Source organism: Oncorhynchus gorbuscha, unplaced genomic scaffold (genome assembly GCF_021184085.1).
Source record: "Oncorhynchus gorbuscha isolate QuinsamMale2020 ecotype Even-year unplaced genomic scaffold, OgorEven_v1.0 Un_scaffold_2917, whole genome shotgun sequence".
Classification (NCBI taxonomy): domain Eukaryota; kingdom Metazoa; phylum Chordata; class Actinopteri; order Salmoniformes; family Salmonidae; genus Oncorhynchus; species Oncorhynchus gorbuscha.
The window spans coordinates 1-8,954 of record NW_025747304.1 but is presented as its reverse complement, the minus strand read 5'-3'; the positions used below and the strand labels follow the sequence as shown (position 1 = coordinate 8,954).

Here is an 8,954-nt window from a genome sequence, read left to right as displayed (position 1 = left end):
TGGAAATCCTTTTTTCTGACACTTTCATGTTTTGTGATAAAGTTGATTCACTTGGAGGTGTTTCCATGCATTAAACAACGGTTCACTCAAATAGGTAGGCTAATCCGCACTAAACGAGAGAGGGCATGCTGGGGTGACAAGGAAAACATGAAAACATTATGACACAAACATATATATTTTTTTATATATTTTTTTACAAATGACTTGTCATTCAAAACCCCAACCAATCGGAAACAAAAATGGTGATAAGGCTCAACCAATCAGAAGCAGAAGGTGGAGTGAGGGCTCCAAACTTCAAGTAAGTTCCTCTATCGCCCAAACTCTGCACTCACTGTGAAGACTGCTGCGTCCAGAACTGTACCACCTCTGACAGCACAGGACAGGATAGGACAGCACAGGACAGGACAGGACAGCACAGCACAGGACAGGACAGGACAGGACAGGACAGGACGAAGAAAAACAAACAAACACAGAAAGGGAAAACAACGGAGTTTTTGTTGATGTTGTGAAGGAGTCTACCTACCATGGTTCAGCGTGCGTAAAATGCGCAATTGTTCTAGCTCATTATTTTCACTTGAAAATTCGGACACTAAAAAATAAATAAACGACACTAAAGTATTTACACCGGATATAATCCCTTTGAGTCTGATCAAATGTTAAAAATGACCGCAGAGCATGACAAGTCCATCAGCGACCCACCGTGTAGCCCGGCGGGGACTACGAGCTCCATGTCGCAGGATGATTCCGACTCGGATGCGCCCTCGTCGCCAACGGGATCAGATGGATCACTCCTCGCTGGTATAGGAAAGAAACTGGACGGCGAGGATGATGACCGATTCCCAGCCTGCATACGTGACGCGGTGTCGCAGGTTCTCAAGGGATATGACTGGTCCCTCGTCCCCATGCCCGTTCGGGGAAATGGCTCGCTGAAAAATAAACCCCATGTCAAAAGACCGATGAACGCGTTCATGGTGTGGGCGCAAGCGGCGCGCAGAAAGCTGGCGGACCAATACCCTCATCTGCACAATGCGGAACTGAGCAAGACTTTGGGGAAGCTATGGCGGTAAGTAGGACCAAGTGGAAATGTTTATAACAAAAATATATAATTTACATAGGCCTATCAAACAAAAACAAGTATACTTGAATCTGATTTTAAAGAGATGTGTCACTAAATAGAAACGAATTAGGTCATTGTAAGTCGCTCTGGATAAGAGCGTCTGCTAAATGACTTAAATGTAAATGTAAATGTCATCACTCCAGTCACTATTCTGTGAAGTCTATGCAGTTTATCAATAGAAAACATGCACATTTTTGCACAATTTAGAAAGAAAAACAGGGAGGAAAGTAAGTTTTTTTCCACTTTGGATAATTGTTGGCCTAATGACCAGAATGATCTTCCCTGTTTAAATAGGTCTACTTAAAAAAAGTACATGGGTTTTATAATTAGGCCATTACAATGCACCAACTGAATAGTTCATTTACATGTTATGTTCACACTATTACCATAGCTTACTCTCAGAGAATGAGAAGCGGCCTTTTGTGGAGGAAGCAGAGAGACTTCGGGTGCAGCACAAAAAAGACCATCCCGACTACAAGTACCAGCCTCGGCGTCGGAAGAGTGTGAAACCTGGGCAGAGTGACTCCGACTCTGGTGCAGAGCTGGGGAATCACATGTACAAGGCTGAACCAGGATTGTTGGCAGGCATAGCCGATGGACACCACCACCCTGAACATGCAGGTGAGTTGATGAGAAAGAATGTGTCAAAATAGCACAATTAACATCTTATGAAGTCAACCATTTGGATTTATGACGTGTAAATGGCTAAGGACAGTTAATACTTTACAATGTCTGTTGTTTTTTAGGAGCTAATTGTGCGGTAACTGTTAATAATATTTAGATTTTACCAGAATGTCCCCAAAGCTTCATGACATTCTAAATTCACCAACTAATTCAATGTGATTAAATGTGACTATATTTCAATCACTTGGACCATTCAACACAGCTGACTTGTTTCTGTTTCACCATCCTCAAGGCCAACCCCACGGTCCACCCACACCCCCACCACCCCCAAAACGGACCTGCACCACGGGGCAAACTGGACATGAAGCACGAGGGACGGCGCCTGCTGGACAGCGGCCGACAGAACATCGACTTCAGCAACGTGGACATCTCCGAGCTCAGCACCGACGTCATCAGCAACATGGAGGCCTTCGACGTGCATGAGTTTGACCAGTATCTACCGCTCAACGGCCACGCCTCCACCGCTGGCGCAGGCGTGGACCACCACGGCCACCATGGACCAAACCCTGCATCTGGTGCTATCTCGTATACATCATACAGCCACGCCACAGCGAACAGTGCCGTTTGGAGCCGCAAGAGTGCCACCATGTCTGCCTCTTCCTCAACTTCTAGCGAGGCGGTCCCACAGCACCGGGCCCACATCAAGACGGAGCAGCTGAGCCCCAGCCACTACAGTGGCGACAGTCACTCTCACAGCTCCCCCTCCCACTCAGATTACTCCCACTCCTACACAGCCCAGACCTGCGTGACGTCATCCGCAGCTGCAGCCTCCTTCTCCAGTTCTCAGTGTGACTATACAGACCTCCAGAGTTCCAACTATTACAGCCCCTACTCAGGCTACCCTTCCAGCCTGTACCAGTACCCTTACTTTCACTCCTCCAGAAGGGCGTACCACGGGAGCCCCATCCTCAACAGTTTGTCCATTCCCCCCACCCACAGTCCTCCCACCTCCAACTGGGACCAGCCGGTGTACACCACCCTATCCAGACCGTAGGTGACTGTTCATTACTCACCAGGGACGTGTTCATCAATATGTTTTGCAACGGACAACGAAGATGACCATTTCTTATTCGACAAGTCCAAGTAGTCCCTCCCCTTTTTGTTTGTTTGGTGCCCAATGAACACAACCCTGGTCTCATGGAAATGTGAAAACTGGAGGACGAGGATTGGAGGGTGCTCGGCTATCCCCGTGCCAATTTCAACATATCGAAGAAAGAATATCGAAGTGCCTGCTGATTTTATACAAACCGTTTTTGTTTTACCTTACCCATGGAGAGACAGAAAGACTGACTTTGACAAAGAAATCAAATCAAAGGCGAGCCAAAATTCCTCTGTGAGGAGTCGGACCCCCCCCCCTCCCCCACACACACATCTAGTACAGCCACGCCTTCTTCAAGTTCAGGGTTGTGTTCATTAGGGCACACAATGGAAATGTTTTAAGATATATTGCAACGGAAAATGAGCTTTTCTTATTTCTTCTGTTTGGTGCCTAATGAACACAACCCAGGTCTGCACATGTTGTTGTGTTGTGTGCACCGTTGAGACAGCAGCGTGGAGGCCTGCCACAGACTTGTGTAGGAGAGAGAGAGAATTACGCTGAGGCCCAAGTCCTTGGTGACGCAGATGGAGAAACAGATACTTTTGGAATGAAGCTCTGGGATTAAGGATTTATTCACAGGCTGAATCCCATATGGCACCCTATTCCCTATATAGTGCACTACTTTTAACCAGGGCCCATAGGGCTCTGGTCAAGTAGTGCACTACAGTATGAGGCTGAGCTGTATAACTTAAAAATGCACACAGATATTTACATCAGTGGACCAGTCTTAATTCAGTTGTTCATTTGAATTCTTAAATGTTCATTTTGTTGTTATTTTGATGTTAGAAATGTCTTAAATATGTATTTATGTTCATCACATTATTTCCCGTGTTATTTCCAATGTCGCCGTTAAACACCAGTAACAAAGTCGGGGTCTATCACCGTGTTTGTTACATGGAAGTGGGTGGGTGGTGGATCTAAGTACAGTAGAAACTCCATAACCCATTACTACATTTTATAACATCATTCCCTAGACGACCAATAATGAACATTGTCTCCATTCCAAGTTGCAGGAAAGCAAAGTAGGACCAATAGAATAGATCTATTTGAATATCACATGATGCAACAGATACCAATCGACCAATAGAATGCCACCTGATCCAACAGGTGCCTGGAAGCTATGCTTGACCAATTGCGATTAGTGATGATGTGGGGTTTAAGGAAGTGGGGTAAGATAACACCAGACACACTGAGTAATGTGTCAGCTGGACTCATGCAGACAGGACGACACACAGATGTGTGTGTTCGTGTGTGTGTTGTCCTAGGGGACCAAGCATGAACAAGTAAGGACAGAACAGTTGTTTTGATTGACTAAGCAGCATACTGTACTGTTATCTGAGCTCATCAGGGCCACCGAAAGCTTACAAAGAAAGACAGAGATTCTTCTTATTCACTATGGCAGAATGCATGTGACAATGTTCATGTATGTGTTTTGGGTCAATTCCTCAGAAGTCATAAGGTGCCAATTCACTGTAACCCAGTTTACAATGCGCAGAACATATTTGTGTCTTCTAATGCTTTATCATCATTTCCCAATTGGATTATTAACAAACTTCATGCAGCATACAGTACAATCAGTAATCCACACTACAGAATCAAATCATCTCTACGTAATCTTAATCTGGTGCCGTGTGTAACAGCCTCAATGTCTGTTCAGTGTGTCTTTGTACAGAGCACCATACTCTACTTTATGTCCACAGAATGCAGTGTTTTTCTTTATATTATCGCAGTGTATGTTTTTAATGACTAAGCTGTGAACTATGTCATCATCTATATTAACTAGGTCATCCACACGCCACAGCTAACCCATTTGCTGGCCGTTTCTCTGTAAAGAAATAAAAATGAACTTTTCTCATTGACTGACTGTGCCTTTTTTTAATGTAAATGTGATATTATGTGATAGGTTGATAGGATAGTTAGCCTGGTCCCAGATCTGTCTGTACTGTCTTGCCAATTCCTATTGTCATGGTTTGGCATGACATCACAAACAGGTCTTGAACCAGTTTAGGTTGAAGTAGCTCTAGGCTTGAAATGTAGGATGATATATTGACATTTATTTTCTCAACCTCCAGTAATGATCGATTCAGCTAAATAGGATCACGACAACAGAATAGGGTCACGACAACAGAATAGGGTCACGACAACAGAATAGGGTCACGACAACAGAATAGGGTCACAACAACAGAATAGGGTCACAACAACAGAATAGGGTCGACAACAGAATAGGGTCACGACAACAGAATAGGGCCACGACAACAGAATAGGGTCACGACAACAGAATAGGGTCACGACAACAGAATAGGGCCACGACAACAGAATAGGGTCACGACAACAGAATAGGGTCACGACAACAGAATAGGGTCACGACAGTCACGACAACAGAATAGGGTCACGACAACAGAATAGGGACACAACAACAGAATAGGGCCACGACAACAGAATAGGGTCACGACAACAGAATAGGGTCACGACAACAGAATAGGGACACGACAACAGAATAGGGTCACAACAACAGAATAGGGCCACGACAACAGAATAGGGTCACGACAACAGAATAGGGCCACGACAACAGAATAGGGTAAACCCAACAGAATAGGGCCACGACAACAGAATAGGGTAAACACAACAGAATAGGGTCACGACAACAGAATAGGGTCACGACAACAGAATAGGGACACGACAACAGAATAGGGTCACAACAACAGAATAGGGCCACGACAACAGAATAGGGTCACAACAACAGAATAGGGTCACGACAACAGAATAGGGTCACGACAACAGAATAGGGCCACGACAACAGAATAGGGTCACGGCAACAGAATAGGGTCACAACAACAGAATAGGGTCACAACAACTGAATAGGGCCACGACAACAGAATAGGGTCACGACAACAGAATAGGGTTGTGACAACAGAATAGGGTCACGACAACAGTCAGGGACAACAGAATAGGGTCACAACAACAGAATAGGGTCACAACAACAGAATAGGGTTGTGACAACAGAATAGGGCACGACAACAGAATAGGGTCACGACAGTCACGACAACAGAATAGGGTCACAACAACAGAATAGGGTCACAACAACAGAATAGGGTTGTGACAACAGAATAGGTACACAACAACAGAATAGGGTCACAACAACAGAATAGGGTCACGACAACAGAATAGGGTCACAACAACAGAATAGGGTCACGACAACAGAATAGGGTCACGACAACAGAATAGGGTCACGACAACAGAATAGGGTCACAACAACAGAATAGGGTCACAACAACAGAATAGGGTCACAACAACAGAATAGGGTCACGACAACAGAATAGGGTCACGACAACAGAATAGGGTCATGACAACAGAATAGGGTCACGACAACAGAATAGGGTCACGACAACAGAATAGGGTTGTGACAACAGAATAGGGTCACAACAACAGAATGGGGGCGTGTTAAACGTCCTCTGTTAGCTGTGAAGAAGCTTTGTGGAACGTTCTAAGCAGCTCATATTGAGCAGCTTGAGGTGCCGTCTGTTTTGCTCCACCCTCCTCCTGCTCTCACATCTGTATAGTAGACAGCAGTTGTCGAACACAGAACCATGTACTACAGACTAAAGGAGAACTACACCCCAAAACAACATTTTTATATTTGATTCATTATTTCACTGTTTATAGAATCTCAAAAGGCATCTTCATAACACATTTAGTTCTGTGCTGAATTCCTGAAGAACATGACTGCTGTGCTGCTCAATTTGGGGATTATATTAACAGCAGAGTAATGAACAAAATATACATATCCCTCACCCATCTAGAACATCAATATATTAGTAATGACAGTTCTTCATTTGGAATTTTTGTAAAGTGTTTATTGAAAACTGGAAAACTGAAACTTAAAACTGTCTGTAGGATGCCACAGAGTCACTGTAGTTAGTTTCCCTCACTACAAGCTTCCATTTGAATCAGTTAGTTTTCACTTGAAAATCTATGCTAAAATAAAATACTATTTAAGGTTCCATCAGTCTATTTCTGTCACCATTCTGTAGGCCACATCTAACACACACACGCACGCACGCACGCACTCACACACACACACACACACACACACACACACACACACACACACACACACACACACACACACACACACACACACACACACACACACACACACACACACACACACACACACACACACACACACACACACACACACACACACACACACACACACACACACACACACACACACACACACACAGCTCTGGGAAACCCCTCCCATCACTGATGTGGGTAGTTGCACTGTAAAAAAGAAGAAGAAAGAACCTCAATAGTTCAAACGGAGTTAAACTTACAGGCAAAGAAGACCGAGAATGCCTGTCTGCCTGTCTGTCTGCCTGTCTGACTGCCTGTCTGCCTGCTCCTTTAGTCCACTGGGTAGAATCTAGAATGTTCAAGTTGGCACTAGCACGCATGCCACCAAGCAGCCGTCCCCAATGGGTCCGAGGGAGAAAGCCAAGTTCCAGCACTGAACTGCTGAATTTTAATGAGTCATTATGCGCTGGAGGGCCTCATTGTCTCCATTTATCCGGACGGCGAGAAAATAAATAATTGGACAGAAAATGGCAGGGCAGAGGAACTGACCAGTCATTAAGAGGGCTGTGAATGGACGATTAGATGCACATGGGGGTGGATTTTTCCCCTTGCCTGTTTCATATCGCAACAAATGCCCGAAAACAACAAAACAACATCCACCGGTGGTAGCCCTAACAACCACCACCACCACCACAACATAGAATCAGGAAATCATATCAGCACATAATGTTAATACCCAAAAGGAGAGAAGATAATAGCACAGCAGATGGGGTGGGTGGTTCAGGAACGGCTTGTTGTTTTCCTCCTTCAAACTCTGTCTTTTTCACCATTGTTTGCCAAATAGTTTCAGGAGGAACTCTTGAGAAAGAACAGAAGGGGCGGGGGCTTGGGTCCTGTTTCGTTGGAGAACGTCCTTTCACCATGTTTCTGCCGGGCCTCTTGAAAGCTCTACTGTAAATGAGTAAACAACAAGGCTGAAGTGGAGGCCTGTTCCCACTGACTGGAAAACCAGAGCAAGTCAAACTCCAACCTTAATGCGTTTCTAAGTATTTATTGCACTTTTCAATGACATGAGAGTAGACAATGAACCAGTACAGCCATGGGATTCATGTGAATGGAAACAATGCAGAACATGCGCACACACTGACACACAGAATGATAAGACACACATGCATGCAGGCGTACGCCATCAGAGTATTTGGTCAGTGAACACCAGATCTAGACAGGGTTAGTTCTGTCGGGGGATTTGTGTGTAGAACAGGGGCCACGGTCTGATGTACATTCCACCTGTCACAGCCATTGTTGACTGTTGAAAGACGTGGTCTGGGACACATCCCATTATGGAACACTGGATGAACCCAGGCACATTACAAAGCCACAACCACCTCACCAGATCCCATTGTTAGCAAAGTGGGTTCAAACCGTATTTGTTTTCTTAAAAATATGGAATCAATGGAATAAATCAAATCAAAGTGTATTGGTTACATGCACAGGATACAGGTTTACGCTTACGTGCTAACCCTCTTCAACAATGGAGTGCAGTATCAATATCAATATCAATCAATATTCAAATGCAAAATATGAAGTCCAAAATAACAGGAATAGTTCATAAAATGCACTCCAGCAGGCTCCATCACATTCTCAAAGAAAAGAAATGGCATCAGAAGCCAGGTTTGGGTTGCATTGTTAGGACTGGGATGGCTATCAGAGTTATAGTCTCACTGCTGTTAATGAGTCCCTGTTAATCTGCTTGTTTCAGGGAAACGGGGAGCTGCTGGGAACTCTGGGAACCCAGGGAACTCAGGGCCTGATTTGCAATGGAAATGAAGTGGACATAAAGTATTGTTAGTGCCTGCCTGCCTGCCATTGAACTAACCAGCCCTGCCTGGCTGACCGGAACCCACTTGATGCACAAAATGTTCCTGATAGAAGAGGGACTTGGTTGGAGAAGCGCCTTTCTTCCTTCCTGCTTGA

The 8,954-nt window shown here is 44.8% G+C and overlaps 1 pseudogene across 1 annotated transcript; it reads left to right on the top strand.

Moving 5' to 3' along the window:
- Window positions 1-319: 319 nt before the first annotated feature.
- LOC124027063 lies at window positions 320-4,759 on the top strand (annotated as a pseudogene). The gene is made up of 3 exons (XR_006837330.1): window positions 320-1,063; window positions 1,509-1,738; window positions 2,034-4,759. The product of XR_006837330.1 is annotated as a transcription factor Sox-8-like (transcript).
- Window positions 4,760-8,954: the final 4,195 nt, after the last annotated feature.